The 24,985-nt window shown below is 42.2% G+C and overlaps 1 long non-coding RNA gene across 1 annotated transcript in view; it reads right to left on the bottom strand.

Moving 5' to 3' along the window:
- Positions 1–2,428: 2,428 nt before the first annotated feature.
- The window catches only part of LOC140740649 (uncharacterized), a 75,070-nt gene continuing 52,513 nt past the window's right edge, over positions 2,429–24,985 (bottom strand). The window contains exons 2-3 of the long non-coding RNA XR_012101893.1: positions 12,516–12,640; positions 2,429–4,410 (exon numbers count right to left, since the gene is read on the bottom strand). This is a non-coding gene — a long non-coding RNA (uncharacterized lncRNA). The remainder of the gene's footprint in view (positions 4,411–12,515; positions 12,641–24,985) is intronic.

The following is a 24,985-nucleotide window of genomic DNA, read 5'->3' as shown; positions in this document are numbered from 1 at the left end:
GCAGAATAATTGTTACAAGATGAATTATATGGCCCAAGTACAGAATCTTTTCAATTTAATATCTTCAGTATTTTTCAAAGTGGAAGCTGCCAAAAAGACAGTCTGTAACAGGGCTTCAGTTTCAGCTCTTCACAAGCTGCTCGACACAATGTGACTCAATTTAAAACATCGTTCTGCTGGTACCATTCTAATCGATCAATGTCTGGAAGTTTCAATGCTCGAAATTATTTTGGAATGATGAATTGTTTGCATTGTGGCAATGGGACATCTTGCCTATGGAAACGATTGATCCTTCTCATATAAATTTGATCCCTTCACTGAATTTAACCCACAAATTTGAAGAATAAAATGAATTCATCTTAAAAAAGCAATCAGAAATTAACACTTCAAATATTCCCTGCCTGGCAATAGATCGGGCAAATAAGGGTGAATGAATGAAATTACATTGAAAACAAATTAATTGCGCCCTTCCTGCTGCTTCTCAATGAATTGGTCCAGCTTTCAGGATTTACATTCTGCTCATTTGATTGGTTATCCACAGTGAGGTCTTCAATGGTGGAATCACCTTTGTGCTTTTCTCCTGAGGAATGAGTTTGGTCTTTGAGAGTTCCGTCCAGCGAGACGGTGTTCTTCACGCTACAGCAGACCATCTGTGTTCTTGCTGCTTGTGTATGACAATCACAGCTGCCCAAATCCATGTTAAATGTTTTCAGCTAATATTGCTAGAAAATTTGAATCCTCCCTGTAAATGTGCAGCCAAATATCACGCCTTTCCTTTTTGCAGTGAGCAGGCCGTGCGATTCTATGGTAGCGAGTAAAACTGCCAATCCAACAGGGTTTGAGGTGTACAACATAGCAACTGAAACCAAGGCAAGCAGCAAAGTGCATTGTTGTTTTTTAAACATACCTGTTCAGGTTCATTGGGTAAGGCATTCTGCAGTTTACAAGGTACTCTATTTAATTTTACCTTGGTTTGAGTTTTGCCGTAAACATTAATGACTTTTGGTCATCTGTGTAAACTGAGCCTATGGCAACTATATAACTGGTGCTAGAGCTACTCAGCATTAATGGGCTGGAGCTGCTTTTTTTACAGCAGCTTTGAACCACAAATAATGTGCAGTTGTTATATTTTAAGAAAAAGTGCTTGTGATTCAACCATGGTGTAAACTGAACACAGATTTTCCCCCTGAAAGATGGGAACCACATGCAGGCACACATGAGATGACACTGTTCAGACAAACCCACAGGCAGCCAAGATCTTTCACACTGAGACCCCTATTACTCAGTCATGACCCTGGCCCCCTCACACTGAGAACCCAGTACCTCCTGGGCCAGAGTCCTGAACCACATGAAATATCTCAGTCAATATAGTCAACTGTCTCAATCCTATAGAGCTCCTGTTTCCAACCTAATGATTGGAAGGTGTGCTGAGTGAACATGCGGCAACTTAGCAGCTACTGGTAAACCTGCAGAAAGAGATGGAGATGCCAAAACAACAAGAGCTTCTTTATGAGTAAGCAGGTTGCATCACTTGCTGTAGGAGTGCCATGGCAAATTATTTCAGCACCTTCATTGTTATTCTCAGTACCTTAATGAATGGAATGAAGCAGAAAGATGGGGAGGTTCTGTCCATTCTCACTCCTATCTGCAGATTTTCTTTCCAAAACCTCGAGGGTTTCGTACTCACATACAGATGGGGAATGTTTTATCTGCCAGTTTGGCCTCAAGCTAAAGAAAGAAGGCAACAACTTACAATATAACCGTGCCTTTCACAATTTCAGGATTTCTTTTAGGAATAAATTTCAACTGAAGTGACTTGTGTTACAGAAGGCCTATTTTTTCATGTTATTATTTTATTTCATGATGAGTGGATTAAGGGAAAACCATAAGTCAAAACAGTGTCGGGAAAGCTCAGCCATTCAGACAGCATCTGGTTAGAAGCAGACTCAATGTTTTGGATCAAATCAGTAGGAAATTCTGTTTCCAAGATCAATGTGGTGGTATCCAAGGCTCAACATATTGGCTATTCAGCAAGATTTGGTGAGAGGATGATCAGGTTGCATGTGGGTAAACTTGCACTAATGGTTATATTCTGATAGCGTCAGGGCTTTGAGTTCTGTTTTTCTATTCAGTTTTCTCTTGGTCTCTTTTTATTTCCTGCAGCATTGTTGCCACCATACTGGGAAGATGAGCAATCAGGAGGACTCTGTCAATGAGCTGGAACATGATGAAAAACCTGTGCAGGGAGGTGCAGGTGAGGAGGACTGGGCACCAAACTTTGACATGGTGAGCTGCACTTTGAAAAACATTTGGGAGAACAGAACTTTTGGAAAAGAACCAGGGAGATAGTGACAAATAACACAGAGAATGAAAAATCCAAGCCAGAAGTCCGTTCCTTATGGAGACAAGGAAATGTACCTCCAGCTTTATATCAATCTGAATCATTCTAGAGTATTTATTTTCTATTGCTATCAAATAAATTCACATTATTATACCCTTGTAAAAGAGTTTCCCTGTTTGCTTAAGCTAGGCAGATAGATAAACTCCAGTCCCATATAGTTGTAGTTTGAAGGCAGTAATATTATTCACCAATGCCTTACAGTACACAAGGAGTTCTCTCAGAAAAGAGATTCAAAGATTAACTAAAATTCCTTTGACACCTAACAAAGTGCTTCTAGCTAATAGCAGCTAAATGAAATGTACAAACAATATAAAAACGGCCAATCTGGTGACAAAGTTTAATTGCTTAACAATCCAATAATAAGTAATCAACAGCAGCTGTGAACTTACAAGTAAGGAGTGAGAGCTTGTAATCAGAAATAAAATAACAAACCAAATCAGGAAAGACATAACACATTTTGACTGCAGCCACTGGTACTTTACACTTCCATGTTTGTAGTTTGGAGATTTTGTAATGTAATAAATTTCCCATTTGTTCCAATCTTTTAGCAAACAATGCTAAATATTTATGCTGTCTATTCTTGATAAAGTGTATCTTCCTCAAGTCAGACTATCCTAGCATCATCAATACCCTTAGATCAGAACATGTTGATCTCTATACAGTTTATCAACACTAAATAACAATAAATAAATGATATATCAGAAGTTGCTCTAGCTGGAGAAATATAATTACTAAATATTAGCCTTTCGGTTAAGTAAGTGTGGGAGAAAGAAGATATGAATGTCCATTTCCTTGGGATCATTGCTTGGGAACAAAAGCATGGATTTCTGTCCATTCTTTTTGCAATATGAACAGGACTTTTGTTTGTTACACACCTGATATCTATAATCCTAACACTGCAAACTGTCAGTATTTGCTGGCAATTTTCTTAAAATTCAAAGTAAACTCTGAGGTCTCCACATAGATGGCTTAGATGCATAAATCGGCAGCTCATGTCAGTGAAAACCTTGCTCCTCAAAAGGATATGTTGTTGCAGGTTACGCAGATAGTCTAGACAGAATCAGTGTTATGAAGTATATTTCAATTGTTTTAACACTGTTGTTAAAGCAAAAAATACTGAAAACATGATGTTGGCCCAAGAAATTGAATGGCATAAAAATCCAAAATTACTGCTGAACTCCTTGTTTTCAAAAATAATGATGTGATATGTGAAGACTATCTTCCTTTCAAAATAACTAATGTAATGTAGGAAGCACACCGTTTATTTGCTTACTGGAAGCTCCAATAAACTTTAATTTGTTTATCTGGTTTTAGTAATGAGTGAGGAATAGATATTGGCCAGAACTATGAGGTAATTCCTCAGCTCATCTTCAAGGTACTGTCATGGGACATTGACTGTTGAAGTGATAGGGGCTCAGAGCATTTTTACATTTCATTTTCACTTTGGTTTCAGTCAGGAATAGATGGAAACATCTCCTCTGAAGTGTGGCATTTCTGACAGGGTGGCACACCCACACTACTGCGCCAGATGCATCTCTAGATTTTTCCGTTTGTTCAGAATATGTGAATAGTACTCACAGTTCTGCTTTTTCACTGTTAGAAGTTATTTTATTTTGTGCCATCGCCCTTTCACGGGATGGAAGTGATAACACCTCTGAAAAGTACCACGTCCAGAAATAAATAATATATCTCTTCCCACTTAATATACAAACACACAACCAGTAAATGCAATTAAGTACATCCAGTGCTAAAATAAATACCTAACGGTGCAACTAAGAGTTCCATTGTGTATCTTCAATCCACCTGGCAGCTTCCTGGCTTGCTGTAAATGTCACTGCCTTCCTTTGTTGGGACATCTCCAGCAGATGTTATCATGTTTTTTTCACTGCATCATTTTCTGTAGGCGAGGGAGCATCCTGTTCCAGCTCATTTTCAGCTGGCTTCTGGCTCAGTTAAGGATTATAATATGCAGTCTTGATGAATCATCAGGTAATCATCATCCAGATGAACTGAGAGAGAAACCAGTGAAGTACAATCAATGACATTTCCCCATACACAGGTTCTTCATATGACATTGTTTTCAAAAACAGGATAATCTCATTCAAAATGGAGAACATAATCGCTGTTTACCTTGAACGCAAGATATTCTGCAGATGCTGGAAACCCAGATCAACACATACAAAATGCTGGAGGACTCAGCATCCATGGAGAGGAATGAATAGTCAATGTTTCAGGCCATGACCCTTCTCCAGGACTGGAAGTGAAGGGAGAAACAGCCAGAATAGGAAAGTGAGGAGGGAGAAGGAGTACAAGCTGGCAGGTGAGGGGGAAGGTGGGTAGGTGGGAGAGGGGAGATGAAGTAAGAAGCTGGGAGGTGACAGGTGGAAGAAGTAACGGCCTAAAGAAGAAGGAGTCTGATAGGAGTGAAGAGAGAACCATGGCAGAAAGGGAAGGAGGAGGGGCACCAGAGAGAGATGATGGGCAGGTGAGGAAACGAGAAGGGGCAAAAGGGAGCCAGAATGGGAACGGAAAAACAGAGAGGTAGGAGGGGTTGAAATTACTGGAAGTTAAGGAACTGATGTTCATGCTGTCAGGTAGGAGGCTACCCAAACAGAATATCAGGTGTTGCTCCTCCAACCTGACAGTGGAGGAGGTCATAGACCGACATGTAAGAATGGGAATGGAAAGTAGAATTAAAACGGGTGGCCACCAGGAATTCCTGCCTTTTGTAGTGGACAGAACAAAGGTGCTCAACAAAGCAATTCCCCAACCTACATCATTTTTCAGTGATGTAGAGAAGGCCGCACTGAAAGTACTGAATAAAGTGTCGTCTCACCTGGAAGGGCTGTTTGGGGCCCTGAATTGTCATCATAATGCTTTTTTGTAACATCGACCACCAACCTGTGTAACATCTGCCTATCAATAACCCAGCAGCTGTCTGTGCTGTAATTATACGTAGTATATTTTGGAACTGAAAAAGGATGTGCAATCTTTTCTTTGATTTCAGCTTCATTTATCTTCTTCAATGCACCCTCCACAATTTGACCCATCCTTTCCACCAAACCACTTGAGGCTGAGAGGAATGGATTAATGGAAAATGAGAGACATTAAAGGGTTAGTACAGAGAAATTGGGCCAGCTGGTGGTGCAGTGACATCAGCTCTGGACTTCAAGGCAGATGGTCCTGAGTTCAAACCCAGCCGGGTCTCAACCTGGGCAGCAGGTGTGGAAGAAAGGCCTGGCAATCTACTTCCGTATCTGCCATGAAAACCCTATGGCCCATGAGGTCACGAAGAGTCAGACTCAATTAACCGACTGAACAACAACAACAACAAAGCTCAGAAATAACATTGTGTTAAAATTCATGCATGAGCTTACAGAATGTTCTTAGGATCAGATATGCAGCAGTAATGATTCTGTTCCTTCCGGAAAATCTGGCAAATTCACCACTCATGAGTTGTTTGCATCATAAATCCAGATGTTCAGGTATAACAACGATCATTCTCAACATTTTAAAGTACATTTTTTTATTGTCACTGTTTCTAGTTACATTGAATGTGCATCTCCTATATTGACAACCACTCTTCCCATAAATCATCATGTTCATTTACACTCGACCACTATTTGTTTGGCCAGGGACTGGAAGGAGCTACAGGTCGATTCTTGAACTGCTCTTGATGTTGCTTACGTTCTTTCACAGAGTCTTGTGTCTGCTTATCTGTGCCCCACCACCAGTCAAATCATATGCCAATTGTTTAGTACACTATACACTTCGGGGGGTCGGGCGAGAGGTTACAACATATTGGCCCCTTCAGACGTGAGCAAAATGGATTTCCTTCAGAATTGTGCATGTGGGGGGGGGGGGGGGGCTGTGGATTTCCAGCATTTGCAGAATCCCTTGTGTTTAAAATGGATTTCTGTTTTCTGTAGCAAAGGTTCACTAGGATGATTGTAAAGACGGCGGGATTGACGTATGATGAAAAATTGAGCCGATTCAGTTGATCTTCACTGGTATTAATAAGAATGGGAGAGGATCCTATTGAGACACGCAAAACTTTAACAGGACTGGGCAAACCAAATGCAGGAAGGGTGCTCCAGATGGTCAGGTTGCCCAAGATACAGTTCTTAGGGGCTAAAGGGATCAAGGAATGTGCAAAGAAAACACAAACAGGGAAATAAACTTCTGTGATCATTCATGATCATATTGAATGGCACAGCAGGCTCAAAGAGCTAAATGACCTACTGCTGATCTTAACTTCGGTGTTTCTCTATTTCAGCAAAGCCAGGTGTTCCATCCCTTCCAATGTTCAATCCATGACTTGATTTAAGTGTCTAAATTATACATCTCGATTCCTACTTTGTAAAAACCTAACCAGTGCAAACACAAAAGAATGTATCAGTGAATCTGACAGTATCAATAAATCAGGCAGTTCCATAGCTACAGAGACAAATAATCATAAGATATCATGAAAGCCAAGCATTTAACTAACCTAGCTAATCTCCTTTAGTGCTCATCACCTTACTCAGGGATTGCAGCCATCAGGTAAAGTGAACAATCACAGTTCAGTGCTTTTCACTGCTCTCTCTCTCCCTCTCTCTCTCTCTCTCTCTCTCTCTCTCTCTCTCTCTCTCTCTCTCTCTCTCTCTCTCTCTCTCTCTCTCTCTCACTCTCTCTCTCTCTCTCTCTCTCTCTTCTCTCTCTCTCTCTCTCTCTCTCTCTCTCTCTCTTCTCTCTCTATAATATATACATATATAGATAGATAGATATACCTGTGTATACACACTCTGTACTAAGCTCTTTAATATTTTATCAACATCCAACCACCAGAGGGCAACAAGAACAACTGAAGGACACATTCTTTTAAGGAACTTTTCCCAGTACGGATTACCGAGGCGGCCACGCCTCAGTTTGTAGCAGAGAGAGAATCAATTTGTTTTTAATATTTCAGCATTGGCCTCAAAATCTAGAACCGTGTCCCAATCTTCATTTTGTTTCCTGTAAAATATTTTTGAAGTGAGTGCTTTTCTTTTTCTGGTTTAAGATGCAAGATTGTTTAATATCATTTCCAGTCCATAAATGAAAAGGAGAACATAATAATTGTTAGTCTGGATCCGATGCATTACAAAAAAACACAATAAGATAAAGAACACAGTAAAATATGCACACAATAAACATAAACACATAGCTTATATTCATTAGTTGTATGTGCATAAAGTAACACTAGAGACAGGAGGGGGAGTGTCTGTACATAAGGTGACTCTGACAGGATATGATAAAGTAGTGGTGTTGGGTTGGTGGGAGATGGTGTTGAGCAGCTTTGCTGTCTTTTTGGGGAAATATATATTGTTATATTTGTTCTTAATAAAGACAAACTTGTGTGGGTTAAAATCTAACATTGTTTATTTACAGAATGGCTTCAGCTCAACCACATTTTACTCAGGACACTCCAGCCCACCAAGAGAGTAAGTGTGACTCATTCACCAACATCACTTCCCATTTCGGGTGAACCATCCACATTACACATTGGAAACTGAAGTTCTTTATAATGTACACACATAATAACATATCTTCTTCCTTTAAAGAAAACAAACACAGTAGTATGTCCTCAAAAACCTGCAAGAAACAAAAATGCTTTTCGACAAAGATATTTACATTAACTTCAATTGTAATAAACAAATACAGTCCCTTATTCACTCATCTACTTTCAATCCGTCTGTGTGTGTGTGTGTGTGTGTGTGTGTGTGTGTGTGTGTGTGTGTGTGTGTGTGTGTGTGTGTGTGCGTGTGTGTGTGTTAGTTTTTACCCTTGCAAGTTTGTCTCCATTAAGAACAAACATAATAGCAACTGTTTTTATCCAGGTGGACCTGGCATGGATGCTACATAGCCTCCTCCCAAACTGGAGTGGACAAAACAGTCCAATAGCAGTGTGGGTGGGATCCTTTATGATATTACTGGGCTTTTTCTGACACCTTTCTGTATGTACATCTTTGATGGTGGGTAGGCTGCTGTTGGTGATACATTGGGCAGTTTTGACTACCCATTGTAGAACTTCCCTGTCTTTGTCAGTCTGGTTAGTTGCTCTGTCAACTTGTTGAAAATATGTTGATAGAATTCTGAGTTTAAAAGAATTAACGAAATTCTCATGCCATAACACTCACTCAGTCTTTAACAGCAAAATTGTGCAGGGTCAAAAGCAACTGTCATCCTATATATCCTAACCACGGAGTTTGCAGTTCTACAAATATTCCAGCTGAGGTCAGCAAAATATATACAACACCTGAGAATAATTCTTCATTCTAGGCACTACAGATTTACTGCCTACAATACTAGCACTATAGCCAAGGTACTCTATCCATTTTTCTTGATAATGAAGCTAGGATCATATATTTGCAAAGATCGAAATTTGGCCTTTACAATTTCTCTGATCTACTGGCAACAACAGATCTGCCGACAATTTAAAGAGGAAATACATTTTAAATATGGCTCTTGAATACAACAGGGGCAATAAATAATTTTAAACTGTATGAGAACATAAAACATTTAACAGAACACTTTCGGCAACACTGGTTCTCTAAGAACTGCATTTCTGTGATTGAATCTGGGTGTCAACATAACAAGGAACAGGAACTTCAGAGTCCTCGTGATGGATAGATTTTCAGTGAAATGTCAGTTCTTGTCGTATCCATCGAAAACTAACAGCAAGGGAAGATCAAAACTATTCTTCTCAATTTAATGATGTTGACAAATACCAGCTAATGATCTTTAAAAAGATAAATCATCAAATATATAACACCAAAAATTGTTTTTCTTGCTTTACTGTGTGGCTAAGATGAGCTCCTAAACCATATTCGAGTTTGTTGATAACGCCACTGTTGTGGGCCGTATCAAAGGTGCCGATGAATCAACGTACAGGAGGGAAACTTAAAAATTGGCTGAGTGGTGTAATAACAACAACCTCTCACTCAATGTTAGCAAGACCAAGGAACTGATTGTGGACTTCATGCGAGGGAAACCAGAGGTCCATGAGCCAATAATCATCAGAGGATCGGAGGTGGAGAGGGTCAGTAACTAAATCCTGGGTGTTACTGTCTTAGAGGACCTGTCCTGGATCCGTAACTTAAATGTAATTGCAATGAAAGCACGACAGCGCCTCTACTTCCTTCAGAGTCTGCGGAGATTCAGTATGTCATCAAACATCTTGACAAATCCCTATAGGTGTGTGGTGGAAAGTGTATTGACTAGCTGCATTGCAGCCTTGTCCAGGAGCACCAATGCCTTTCAGCTGAAAATCCTACAAAAGGTAGTGGATTTAGTCCAGTGTATCATGGATAAAGCCCTCCCAGACATTGAGCACATCTACATGAAATGTTGTTGTATAAAGTATCCATCATCAAAAATCCTGGTCACCCAGACCATGCTCTTTAGTGCTATAACTCTGATTTACTCACAATTCAGCAGCCACCTTATCTTAAACCTGGCTTGCCAAATCAGAGAATGAAGTAGCACAAACCAATTCTGAAAGATTTTTGATTACTGTAAAATCCCTCATATTTTGCAATAAATATTCTGAGAAAATTAGACTCCATGCATATAAAATACATTCTACAGGGTCAAGGTAATGTTTCAGCAGCAACACTGTTTAAAATCCAATTATCATTCCACAAAGTGTGGCATTTGAAATGGTTTTTACGGCAGGATTAGTGCGTCAGAAGTTGAAGTTTAATTTACATCGCAGAATCTGCATTGCCACCTTAACGAAGACGGGAATCGTGCCCTGTTGTGAATCACTGTTGTATGCCAGATGCCAAAATGTAGTGTGCTGCATAAAAAACTTGTAACTGAATTACTCTCATTGTAATCTGCAACCTGTAATTTCCCTTTAAGCACTGACTGTTCCAACAACCTATGGACTCACTTTCAAGGACTCTTCATCTCATGTTCTCGATATTTATTGCTTATTTATTGATTTTTTTTCTCTTTTGTATTTGCATAGTTTGTTATCCTTTGCACTTCGGTTATTTTTCCATTCAATTGGATGCTGTCTTTCACTGATTCTATTATGTTTATTGGATTTACTGTGTATGCCGGTAAGAAAACAAATCATAAGGTTGTACAGTATAAGCACTTTGATAATGAATTTAGTTTCTACTATTGTGACTAAAGATTTTGGATATTAATCGAGCATGTATATTCACAAAAGTTGCTGTGCATTTCCTCTGCTATAATGATATGCAATCTCTTCACAAATTCCTGTCTGATATTTTTACGTGAGTGTTTTTGCAGCCACCATTTTGTGAATTGATTGAACTGATTCTTGCTCTGAGATAACTTAATCAGAGCAGTTGAAAATGGACACAAGGAGTTTCTGTTAATGTTCTGCTAATCCTGAGTCCATTCTCAGAGAAGAAGCTGTTTATTACATAAAATGGCAGGTTTGCAGAAGGAACAGGCTGATCTGGTCGTCTGAGCCCAGTGTTTGGCTGATCTTGTTGGAATGATTTAAACCAGTCTGAGTTAGAAAGAACAAAAGAAATCACCTAAAGCACAAGGCTGAAGGGAGGGTCAAAAAGCAAAACAGGTTGTTTGTAGCGGTGTGCTACACGCAGCGCTGCAATAACGACACGGAGTCGGTGAGCTGCAGTTACAAAAGAGGTTTATTCAAACTTGGCGGCCTCGCTTTAAAGCCTTCCTGATCCCGCCCTCTGTGGTGAACTAGATATACCTGTCTGACTGCTCCTGTGGCTCCTCCCACAGACCCTGCTGACTGCTCCTGTGGCTCCTCCCACAGACCCCTGTATAAAGGCGACTGTGGTCTGCTGCTCTCCCTCATTTTCCCAGGATGTAGTGTTGTTCTTCAGTCAATAAAAGCCGATATCTCACTTCCTAAGTCTCTGCGTGAGTTATTGATGGTGCATCACCCTCCCCGGGCGGGAATGCTGTAGGGGGCGCGTATTCACAGTCCCGTCCTGCGCGCGGGCTTTCCCCCTTGCTGGTGAAGCAGGCTTGGCGCCCTCTTTGGGACCGACCTCAATATCGGCGCGCGCCACTTTGTGAGCCGGTTCGAGTGCGCTGGGAAGTGGGTCGCCACGTGTAGCCTTGGGCCCATACAGTCAGAAGCTGACACAGGTCAGTCAGATGATCTTGAGCCAACAAAACTCAAACGTCATAGATTGATCCGATAAGGGAAAGACTAAGAATGGAGGATGTTGGGAGCACAGGCAGCCACAGCTCTGTGGAGATCAACCAGCACAATAAGTGGATGACCCAAGATCTGAAACATGGAGATTACATCGAGATCAAGAAGAACACCTGGCCAACAAAGACTCCCTTTCCCGGGTATTAACTTTTCTCTTCTATGACTGCTCATGGAAGGTCGGAGAACCTAGTGGAAGTGCACACAGGTATTTAGTTTGTAAATCCATGTCTATGTGAACTGTACTTGTCATTAAAAACAGATTCTCTCTGTGCCTATCTGGTCATTATTATTGAAGGGTAATCCTCGTAACAATGGGTTCTTGATGGTCAGCTTTGGCTTTGTGGGTCACAGGGACTGTTTCAGTGACGTACAACTCCATGACTTTATACCAATATTTTAATGTGTTTTAGGATTTTATTCAATGTTCATCTGTTTTATGTAAATTGCACTACAGACTGATACAAAATCCTGACCAATCAGTTTGAGAGGATCATTATCCCATCTGCCTTTTGAGGAAGGAAAAATGATAATAGCAACAAATAACACATTCCAGTAATTGGTGCCGCAAAAATTCTCTCTGATGATTCTGGACTATTGCTATGGTTTATTCAGCAAAGGCTTCAACAAACCACAGGAGTGAGATGTATTTACAGGAGTACAGAACATAAGAAACCATCTACTGTACAAATCCAAAAATGCAGCAGCAGTATTACTTCAAAAAAAAACAAGAGTGAAAGAACAAATTTTATGGAAGAAATACAGGATCACACGCTATCGGTAGAGAAGGAAGATATGTGTAAAGGGAAAATGAATGAGAAACCTGGCAGAGGATGGGAGAACAATTTCCTCAGAGTATATGGAAAATAATTACAGGAAGTTCCTGTTTTACACTAAACTCCAGTAGACTCCAGTTCCTACCTTGTTTGGCTTGGAGGTCAATAGATTTCTTCCCAATGCTATGCAATATGATGAATGTTTCCATGCATTTGAAAGACACTTCCTGATCACCTTGTTCTGGTCTTCTTAGAGTTTTGCATTCTTTGCTACCAAAAAAATAATTTCCATGCATTTGCCTTTTATCAAAAACATCTTTTGTCTTATAAAACTGATATACTATTTGAGCTCTTTTTCCCCATTGCAACACATTAAACCTAATAGCAGCACCTGATTTCACATCTGTCAGTGAGTCCCCCTCATTATTACAATTCAGGAAATTCACCTATGTTACATGCTTAATTACACTGAAAAATTAGCTTGTGCTCCTCATTCCACAAACTTCAGTAAGTGCGCTCTAATTGAAGTATTCTAATTTGTTCTATTAAAAGCAGTATATCATGAACACATTGTACAAAACTCATAAGGCCACAGAATAACTTAAACTTTACAATTCAAGCATTTAACTGATATCACTATCCCAACAGCATCCCAAATTCTGTAGAAATTCTAAACAGGATGGAAGTATTAATTTTAACATTTGGGGCTGCTTTAGATGCCTGATCCAATCAGTTTCAATTAGTGAAAACTTTATAAATTTGAACATATACATTATATTAAATCATTTTATAAAATGTTACATGAAAAGTACTTTCAATACAGATCACAATCATTTCCTTTTCAATCCATCCATTAAAACCTTGCAGCAGCATACAGATAATGAACCAAATAATCAACATTGAAATGTCCTCTCTCTTGAACAGTTAAAATGAAATAAATTATAAAAATATTAACCTGATACTGCAGTAAAAGTATATACATGAAACATACAGCACTGTTCTTCACACTCCATAATTTCAAGATAAACAAGAATAGAAAGTGTAGAGAAGTCTTCTTGAGCGCTTAGTGGGTAAATGAGCCATTTATTGTGTTCATGAGTCATTGAATTTGGATCTGTACTGTTACCCATTTCATCTGGAACTACCAAGAGACAACTTAACTGGTTTGCATCCTCAGATGAAGGGGGGGGGGGTGGAATTTCTATTTAGGGATCTTTGTGTTGTTTACCAAGTTCTGCCTGCTCCTACAAGCTTGCGCATGAGATCTTAGGTGAGAAAAGACTGAACTTGACAATAGTTGCTTCCACAGTCAATCCAGACAAAAATAAAACCTGCTTACAAAGATCATAGTAAAACTAAAAGAATTAGAGACTGAAATGCCACTTCTGCCTGTGAATAGTCTGCTGCAGGAAAAAAAGAGAAAAATAAATAGAATGGAATATCTCTTATGTCAACCTTAGCATTCAGTGTTGTCTCTCTAAAACTAAAGGACCAGCAAAATATATTTTAGTATGTTATAGGCATAGCCATTTGCAATAATAAGTCACTTAAGTATTTTCAATTGCAGAAGATTTATTTTAACATAAGGTATGGAGAAGATTTAATGCAACCATCCCTGTCACCTCGTTGTAAGATGCTTATCAATAACATGGCCTACCACAAATATTTTATCTTTAGTCTCAGTATAGAGACCATCAAGTTACATATATTGATTCATCTGTCCATTAGTTTGATGTCATGATCTGGAAAATTAATGGTTTGTCACAATTTCCACCTCCATGTGGTATTTTAACAACATAAGAACAATGCTGAGATAAATTCTTTGATTAGATGTCAGAATTCACATTCTGTAGATTGTTTGGATGATTATTCTTATGGCAGAAATGTTGTGCTTTCAATATTCTAACACTGGAGAAAGGCTGGATTTTTTTGGGTTTATCTCATGTTTGTTTATCCATTCATCCATGTACAAAATTGACAGCTATATACAATAAACTTAATTCCCTGCAAGTAAAGCACTCAACCTATCCTTGTTCTTTTTGAAAGCTCAGTTATAAATCACCATAAAAGGACTCAACTCACACATTGCTTTCACTCCCGGAACCATTAAAGAGAAATCATCTTCGACTCCACCAGCCTTACACTCAACAGATCATGGTCCAGCATTTCCAATACAATGCCACCAGCCTTTTCCCACCCTTGAAGTATTTCAAAGACATCATTTCTCTCTGACACTTTTCTTCCAATCATCAACCACTACCATTATGTTCTTTCCTTCCCAAGAAGTCATAAAGTGTGCAAGGTTGATCCCATCTTTCCACAACCTTTCCCCAAGCCCAGATCCACAAAAACACTTTTCAGGTAAGTGGATGTCTGGCTTCACCCCATACCTCTGCCAGCCCACCAGGGATAGGGTTCCTCTTGTCCTCACCTACCATCTCAGTAGCCTCAGCATCCAGTACATAATTCTTTCTGACTTCCGCCATCTCCTACCACCAAGCACATCTTTCCTTCCCCTCCCCCCTCTTTCTGCTTTCCACAGGGATCACTCCCTATGCAACTCCCTTGTCCTTTCATCCCTCCCCACAGATCTCCCTCCTGGTACTTGTCCTTGCAAGTGGAACAAGTGCTACACCTGCCTCTACACCTCCTCCCTCACTACCACTCAGGGCTCCAAAAAGGCCTTCCATGTGAGGTGACTCTGCACCTGTGAGTATCTGATGCTGCTGGTGTGGCCTTCTGTATATTGATGAGACCCAACATAGATTAGGAGACCACATCATTGAGCAGGTAGGCTCTGTCCACCAGAAAAAGCAGGATCTCTAGTGGCCACCCACTTCAATTCTACTTCCCATTCCCATTCTGACATGTCAGTCCAGACGTCCCAGCCAGGGGAACACAATGCCTGGATCCACCCTGTCAAGTCAAGTAAGTATTTTGAATGTTTCATTGAGGTCACCTTTCACACTTACATAGGAAGTTAAAACTGTTCATATCAATTATGCATCTAGTGGTTCCAACGTTGAACCTATTGGGGCCCCATTTCTCTCTTCTGAGCCTTTTGTCCTTCTCTCTACTGTCCTTCTTTCAGCCAGCTATCCACCCATTTACTCACGAATCGAGGAGCCCCTTTCCAGAAAGCTGCAGGCAGTCTTTGAGCTACATGGCCACATTTGTCCTCAGCAGCTTTGACGCTTCTGCTTCAGGCCTCCTGCCTCCATGATATGGTTTCTCAGTCAGAAGGATGATTATGGCAAGACCCTATTGGCCGTTGCCAAGGCCACTGAGCTTTGCCCAGCAGGAAGTCTACTTCTGTTATTTTTTAATGTATACTACTTGTAGCATATTCCTTCATGCAGGACATTTGCCTGATTGCAGGCAAAACACACACACACACACACACACACACACACACACACACACACACACACACACACACACACACACACACACACACACACACACACACACACACACACACACACACACACACACACACACACACCTCCCCCCCCCATTACTCCACCTACTACCATCCTAAACCACCTACACCACCCTCTCCTAAACCAGCCACCACTGTCACCCATCACTGACATTCTACCTCCTCGCACACTGCTATCTCCATTAGCTGAGGGCCACAGGCTGAATAAGCCCACCAGGGCAATAGCTTCGTATAAGTCTTCAACACCTGAGCTCGAGTCAAAGGGAAAGGGAGCAGCCTTCCAGCAGACAGACTGCAGTCGCAGAAGGGACTCTGTAACATGAAGCTACCTATGAGGCAGTCACGTATTATAAGTTTCAGTTAATGTTTTCTTTGACTTCATTTTATTATTTCCATTTTATTATAAATAATATTTTACTTGGTTTTCACTTAGGATGTGTAAATCCCCACAAGAAGTCAGAAGTCAGAAGGTAGCAGCTGGTTACATTCCTACTCACAAATGCTGCTATTGCATGCATGCCAAGGTCCCACGTTCTGAGTTCATACATGATTGCTGCTACCTGCTCTAGGAGGCCCTTCGAGTAAAACAGATTGCAATGCAAGAAGAGAGTGAAATGATTGATGCAAATGAATCCCGATGATATAAAGCTTCTGATGTAAAGTGAATCTCTGACCTCTTCACCCACTCGGTGTGTTCTTCAATATGGAGGATGACGGGCATGAACAAAGCAGCACAATACAATGAGACAGTCACACAATCCAGAAGTCTTCACTCATGCACGGAGCTAAAAGGTGAGGCTACGTTAGTCAGAAATGACTCTATGCGTGCAACACACCAATCTTATAAGGCCGGAGAAATAATAAGAGGTGACAAGGAGATGGCAGATGAACTAAATTAGTATTTTGCATCAATCTTCACTGTGGAAGTCACTAGCAGTGGGCCAAAAGTTCAAGGGTGTGAGGGAAGGGAACTGAGTGGAGTTACTATTACAAGGGAGAAGGTGGTCAAAAAGCTGAATGTCACCCAGGCCAGATGAACTGCACCCTAGGGCTCTGAAAGAAGTAGCAGTAAAGATTATGGAAGCATTAGTAATGATCTTTCAAAATTCAATGGACTCTGGCATGGTGCCAGAGGACTGGAAAATTGTAGATGTCACTCCACTCTCTAAGAAAGGAGGAAAGCAGCAGAAAAGAAATTATAGACCAGTTAGCCTGACCTCAGTGGTTAGAAAGAGGTCAGTGGTTAAGGATGAGGTTATGGAGTACTTGAAAGGACAAAATAGGAGAAAGTCAGCATGGATCTCTTAAGGGAAAACCTTGCCTGACAAACTTGCTAGAATTCTTGAAGGAGATGCAGTGGATGTTGTATATTTGGACTTACAGAAGGCCTTTGCCATACATGAGGCTGCTTACCAAGTTAAGAGCCCGTGGCATTACAGGAAATTTACTAGCATGGTTAGAGCATTGGCTGATTGGTAGGAGGCAGCAAGTGGGAATAAAAGAATCCTTTTCTGTTTGGCTGCCAGTGACTAGTGGTGTTCCACAGGGGTTGGTGTTGGGACCGCTTCTTTTTATGCTATATACCAAGGATTTAGATGATGGAATAGATGGCTTTGTTGCCAAGTTTGCTGATGATACAAAGATTGGTGCAGGGGCAGGTAGTGTTGAGGAAACAGGGAGGCTGCAGAAGGTCCTAGACAGATTAGGAGAATGGGCAAGAGAGTGACAACGGATATACAACATTGGAAAATGCATTGTCATGCACTTTGGTAGAACAAATAAATGTGCAGACTATTTTCTAAACGGGGAGAAAATCCAAAAATCTGAGGTGCAAATGGACTTGGGAGTCCTTGTGTAGAACAAATTAAAGGTTAGCTCACAGGTAGAGTCAGGAGTCAGTGGTGAGGAAGGCAAATGTAATGTGAGCGTTCACTTTAAGAGGTCTAAAGTATAAGAGCTGGGATATGATGCTGAGGCTTTATAAGACACTGGTGAGGCCTCACCTTGAGTATTGTGAACAGTTTGGGGCTCCTCATCTAAGAAAATATGTGCTGGCATTGGTGAGGGTTCAGAGGAAGTACACAAGGATGATTCCGGAATGAAAGGGTTGTCATACGAGGAACATTTGATGGCTCTGGGTCTGCACTCGCTAGAATTTAGAAGGATGAGGGGGGGATCTCATTGAAACCTTTTCAAACGTTGAAAGGCCTAGACAGAGTAGATTTGGAAAGGAGAGATCCAGAGAAATTCTTTAGCAAGAAGGTGGTGAATTTGTGGAATTTTTTATCACAGGCAGCTGTGGAGGTCAGGTCTTTGGGTGAATTTAAGGCAGAGCTTGATCGGTTCTTGATTGGACACAGCATCAAAGGTTATAGGGAAAAGGGTGGGCAGTGGGGCTGAAGAGGGGAAAAAAGGATCAGCCATGTTTGAATGGTGGAGCAGACTCGATGGGTCAAATGGCCTAATTCTGTTCCTATATCTTATGGTCTTATTTCTGTGGAAAGAATGAAACCAGACTCTCCTTCAGTGGGGATTTTGTCCATGGTTTCCGACTGTGTGTCCTGGGATATTTAACTGGTCCATTCCCTGAAAGTGAACCTCATTTCTCCAAGTGATTCCCACAGGACCTTCCCATCACTGAATGTATGTGGACTTCACTGGCTTGAATTGTCAGCGCCTCAATACATCTCCCTAATCTGCTAAATACATTGTGTGTTTATATTGGCAGTTGTATTAGCTGCAAAAATGAACATCAATGTCAATCAGCAGCTAAAGTGTTAAAGCATTTTACCGTTGTTAGCACCACCGGAGTGGAGCTCTGTGGAGAATCCAAATTTTGAGCTGAGTTCCAAGTGCTCTATGTGGCATGCCATTCATCAAGAAGTAGCTGTTGCAATAAAACCTTTAAGTATTGGCGGCCAAGACTGATACCTTTGATATGTTATAACAGCGCATGCGCACTCAACTGAAAAGCAACCCAGCCTTTTCAATATATCTTTTTAATTACAACCCTCTATTCCAGTCCACATCCTGGTGTATCTCTTCTGCAGTTTTCCTCCTATGCCACCACATCTTCCCTGCGGTGTGGTGCCCAGAACTGAGCACAATTCTCCAAATGTGGTCCAACCAGTATTTTGTACAGCTACAACGTGACATTTCAATTCTTGTACTCAAAGCCTCACCCTATGAAGGCAAGCACGCCTAATGCCTCCTTCACTATCCTATGCACCTGTGCCACCATTTTAAGTAAGCTCGCACCCAAAGGTCTCTCTGTATGTTAAAACTCCTGAGATTCCTACAGTTCTATCTGCATATCCTGCCAGCGTGCAACATCGCAAACACATGACCACACATTTGTCTAGATTAAATTTCTTCTGTCATTGCTCCACTCACCCGATGTGCAGCTCTGGCCACCGTACCACAGGAAGAATGGGAATAAGCTAAAGAGATTTCAGAAAAGAAAATCTCGAAGATGCTGCCAGGACCAGAGAGCTTGAGTTGTTAGGGGAGGCTGGATAGGTAGGGTTTGTTTCTTTGGGTTGAAGGAAATTGAAGGGTGTGTTTACAGAGGTTTATGAAACCATAAGGGACCTGGGTAAGGTGGATGGTTAATTTCCCGGCATGGAGGAATCTAAAACTAGAGGATATAGGTTTAAGATGAAGGGGAAAAGATTTAAAGGCAACCTTCGGGGCAACTCTTGCACACAGCTGGTGGGTATGTGGAACGAGGAAGTGGTAGAGCCAGGTACGATTACAACATAGGAAAGACATTTGAACAGGTTTATTAGTAGAAAAGAGATAGGGGCCAAATGTAGGCAAATGGCACTAGCTGAGTAAGGCACCCTGGTCAGCATGTGTGGGTTGAGCCACTATGTTACTTAATTCTATGACTCGATGTCCGTCTCTAATCCTTCGACAATCTTCTTCACTGAAACTCCATCACTTTACTACTGCGAATCTACTAATCATACTCATCCAAGTTATTTAGATATATATACATATATATGACAAAAAAACAACAGTTTAAAGGTTCACTTATTATCAAAGTATATAACTCTGTAACTTTAAGAGCAAACATGAGGGAATCTGCAGATGCTGGAAATTCAAACAACACACACAAAATGCTGGTGGAACACAGCAGACCAGGCAGCATCGATAGGGAGAAGCGCTGTCAACGTTTCGGGCCGAGACCCTTTGTCAGGACTAACCGAAAGGAAAGATAGTAAGAGATTTGAAAGTAGTGGGGGGAGGGGGAAATGCGAAATGATAGGAGAAGACCGGAGGGGGTGAGATGAAGCTAAGAGCTGGAAAGGTGATTGGCGAAAGTGATACAGAGCTGGAGAAGGGAAAGGATCATGGGACGGGAGGCCTCAGGAGAAAGAAAGGGGGGGGGGGGGGAAGCACCAGAGGGAGATGGAGAACAGGCAAACAACTAAATATGTCAGGGATGGGGTAAGAAGGGGAGGAGGGGCATTAACGGAAGTTAGAGAACCCCACCAGCCTCCAGGTCTGACGTATAATTCTCCGTAACTTCCGCCACCTCCATCCCCCACCGAGATGGTATACTCCCGTCTCCCCTTCCCCCACCACCACTATGCAATCTCCTCTCCCTCAGATCCCATCGTCAGCTCCTGGGCCCTCAGAGACTCCATCTTCCTCTCACCCCAACCCTTCCCTTTCCACTGACACTACCAGCCTCCCTCCCTCCTCTGATCCCATCTCTCATCCGTGCCGGATCTTTACCATTCCCTCCGACCTTCAACTCTCTGAGGCAGAGCACTCTGTCCTCAGTAAGGGCCTCACCTTTGTCCCCCTTCGCTCACACCTCAGTGAGTTCCGCGTACGCCATGACGCTGAACTCTTCTTTTGCCGGCTCCATCTCCGAGCTTACTTCTTTGACAAGGACTCTCCTACACCCACCGATGACCCCTTCTCCCATCTTCAACCCTCCTCCTCTTCATGGACACCCCACTCTGGTCTTCTGCCTGCTCTGGATCTCTTTATTGCTAATTGCCAACAGGACAACAACTGACTTGACTTCACCACACCGTGTTCCAATTCCAACCTAACTCCTTCCGAACGCTCTGCTCTCCGCTCCCTCCGCACCAATCCCAACCTCACCATAAAACCTGCTGATAAGGGGGGAGCTGTTGTTGTCTGGCGTACTGACCTCTACCTGGCTGAGGTACAGCGACAACTCTCTGATACCTCCTCCTATTTACCCCTTGATCATGACCCCACTAAGGAGCACCAGGCCATTGTCTCCTATACCATCTCCAACCTTATCAGCTCTGGGGATCTCCCATCCACTGCCACCAACCTCATAGTTCCCACACCCCGCACTTCCCGTTTCTACCTCCTACCCAAGATCCACAAACCTGCCTGTCCAGGTAGACCTATTGTCTCAGCTTGCTCCTGCCCCACTGAACTCATTTCTGCATACCTTGACACTGTCTTATCCCCCGTTGTTCAATCTCTTCCCACTTATGTTTGTGACACTTCTCATGCTTTGAATTTTTTCAATGATTTTAAGTTCCCTGGCCCCCACCACCTTATTTTCACCATGGACGTCCAGTCCCTATATACCTCCATCCCCCACCGAGATGGTCTCAAAGCTCTTCGCTTCTTTTTGGATTCCAGACCTAACCAATTCCCCTCTACCACCACTCTCCTCCGTCTAGCGGAATTAGTTCTTACTCTCAATAATTTCTCCTTTGGCTCCTCCCACTTCCTCCAAACCAAGGGTGTAGCCATGGGCACCCGTATGGGTCCCAGTTATGCCTGCCTTTTTGTTGGCTTTGTGGAACAGTCCATGTTCCAAGTCTATACCGGTATCCATCCCCCTCTTTTCCTTCGCTACATCCACGACTGCATTGGCGCTGCCTCTTGCACGCATGCTGAGCTCATCGACTTCATTAACTTTGCCTCCAACTTTCACCCTGCCCTCAAATTTACCTGGTCCATTTCCGACACCTCCCTCCCCTTTCTTGATCTTTCTGTCTCTGTCTCTGGAGACGGCCTATCTACTGATATCTACTATAAGCCTACAGACTCTCACAGCAACCTGGACCATTCCTCTTCCCACCCTGTCTCTTGCAAAAATGCTATCCCCTTCTCACAATTCCTCCGCCTCCACCGCATCTGCTCTCAGGATGAGGCTTTTCATTCCAGGACGAAGGAGATGTCTTTCTTTTTTAAACAAAGGGGCTTCCCTTCTTCCACCATCAACTCTGCTCTCAAACACATCTCTCCCATTTCCCGCACATCTGCCCTCACCCCATCCACCCGCCACCCCACTCGGGATAGGGTTCCCCTTGTCCTCACCTACCACCCCACCGGCCTCCCGGTCAAATGTATAATTCTCCGTAACTTCCGCCACCTCCAACGGGATCCCACTACCAGACACATTTTTCCCTCCCCCCCTTTCTGCTTTCCGCAGGGATCGCTCCCTACGTGACTCCCTTGTCCACTTGTTCCCCACCATCCCTTCCCACCGATCTCCCTCCTGGCACTTATCCTTGTAAACGGAACAAGTGCTCAACCTGCCCTTACACTTCCTCCCTCACCACCATTCAGGGCCCCAGACAGTCCTTCCAGGTGAGGCGACACTTCACCTGTGAGTCGGCTGGTGTGGTATACTGCATCCGGTGCTCCCGGTGTGGCCTTGTATATATTGGTGAGACCCGACGCAGACCGGGAGACCGTTTCGCTGAACACCTCCGCTCGGTCCACCAGAAAAAGCAGGATCTCCCAGTGGCCACACATTTTAATTCCACGTCCCATTCCCATTCTGATATGTCTATCCATGGCCTCCTCTATTGTCAAAATGAATCCAAACTCAGGTTGGAGGAACAACACCTTATATACCGGCTGGGTAGTCTCCAACCTGATGGCATGAACATTGACTTCTCTAACTTCTGTTAATGCCCCTCCTCCCCTTCTTACCCCATCCCTGACATATTTAGTTGTTTGCCTGTTCTCCATCTCCCTCTGGTGCTTCTCTCCCCCCCTTCTTTCTCCTGAGGCCTCCCGTCCCATGATCCTTTCCCTTCTCCAGTGTATCACTTTCACCAATCACCTTTCCAGCTCTTAGCTTCATCCCACCCCCTCCGGTCTTCTCCTATCATTTCGCATTTCCCCCTCCCCCCACTACTTTCAAATCTCTTACTATCTTTCCTTTCAGTTAGTCCTGACGAAGGGTCTCAGCCCGAAACGTTGACAGCGCTTCTCCCTATCGATGCTGCCTGGCCTGCTGTGTTCCACCAGCATTTTGTGTGTGTTGTAACTCTGTAATTCTTCTTCTCTGGGTAGCCATGAAACCAAGAAAGAAAAGAAAGGCAACGTGATCATCAATCCCCAAAATCCCACCTCCCCACATAAAAATAAGAACAAAAACAGAACAAGTACACCAATCTCCCCCCCCCCCACAATTCCTCCTCCCGCACGCAAGAATAGAACAGGCACATCAACCCCCAAATCCCTCCTCCTCCACAAAGAGATGAACAAAACATAACAGGCACATTGACACCTACAAACGTGACTTTATCAATGCTCAGCTGGAATGGTGGAACCTCTTACAGACAGTAAAAAAGCACAGGGTAACCTTTGTCCCAACAGGCTGTCCCGTGGGGCTTTTCTGTCTGCTGAACTCTATACCCACTATAACCTGTGGCACAATATGTTGGAAGGCCCAATCATCGTGCAAGCCTCAATACTCAGCGTTGGTGGGGAAGTGTCATAGGATCAGGCAGTGAGGAATTTCTCAAAGGTCAGCAACATTAATGTTCCGGTTGTTGAAACACCAGAAAGCAGCATGTGAAATGTACATACTATATTTCTGGGATTTCTCGAGCCCCTCTGTCACTGTTACCTGTCAGTCACCTGTTCAGCAATCATGTGAAGTTTCAATAGGCTGTTAGGTAATCTTCTTTTCGATTCTATAGCTTACTTTATCTTTCTTTTCCTCAGTCCTTTTTGAGATAAAGAGATCATGAATGTTTATGGCCCGGTCTTGGTCCATCAGCCTACCATAATTTGAATTTGCCAGGTGATCAATGAACTCTTTACCAGAGTTTATTCTATCATCCTTCCCCACTGTCTATAAAGCAGGAATAGAAGGTGCTGAGTTTTATTGTTAAAGGGGAAATACGGGCCATTATCAGCTTTGCACACACAATCTCACATACTCCAATAAAAGACCCAGAGTATACCGTGCTGTACATCAATAGGAAGATGTTCTCTTCACTGAATGCCCAGTTGATATACAGTACAACTTGCAATAAATTATGTAAGTCAGTGTTGGGTTTCCTGGCAGCTGATGTAGTGTCTTCATCCTGTAACAATACTCTCTTTCACCCTGTTTCTTGGGGAATATGGGTTATCCTCCTCGGTCATGACTGATCACATGGCTCTAGATCCCAAGCAAATCACATACTTCTCCCTTGGTGCCACTCACACACAATACAGACTTTGCACTCCCCTGGACCTATTGAAAGCAGACTACATTATGTTTTTTTTTTAAGTTAGAAAGGTGGAGGAAATGCCTTCTTGATCACAAGGTTTATATCTTTGAAAAATGCTACCAATGCTGTCAGCTACTATTGCTTAGCGGAATCAGTCCAGTTTCTAAGAATCCAAAAGCTACAGGTGAAACAATTTGAAATAAAAACAGGAAATGTAGGCTGAAAATAAACCCAAGAAAGAATGTCTCATCTTCTGTGTCAGCAAGTTGCAACCCTTGAGGCTCAATATTGAATTCAACATTTTCTGACAACCAGCCTTTCTTGTTTTAATCAGAACTGATCAATGGTAATATAAGGTCATCCACCTATTACACTAAAGCATTTAGTCGACTATCTTCTCTCTTCGTTACTGCCTGATCTGCTGGGTATGTTCAGAATTTTCTTTTGGTTCAGATTTCTTGGGGCTCAAAACGTACTAGCAAGTATTATTTTGTTTTGTGTTTTTCCCCATCATTTACCTATTAACAAGTAACGTCCAAAAAGCATTATTTCACTTTGGTTTACATCCTACCACAGGCATTCCCTTCGTTCTCTCCATCCTTTCTTTCTCTGTAACTTATAACCTACTTGTTTTCTCAAATTTCCAATTCAGAAAAAGGAGCTTTGACCTAAAACACAAATTGATTTCTCTCTCCAGCTTCTTGACCTACT

The sequence above is a fragment of the Hemitrygon akajei genome, chromosome 17, assembly GCF_048418815.1.
Source record: "Hemitrygon akajei chromosome 17, sHemAka1.3, whole genome shotgun sequence".
Lineage (NCBI taxonomy): Eukaryota > Metazoa > Chordata > Chondrichthyes > Myliobatiformes > Dasyatidae > Hemitrygon > Hemitrygon akajei.
This window is presented reverse-complemented; position numbering and strand designations above follow the sequence as displayed.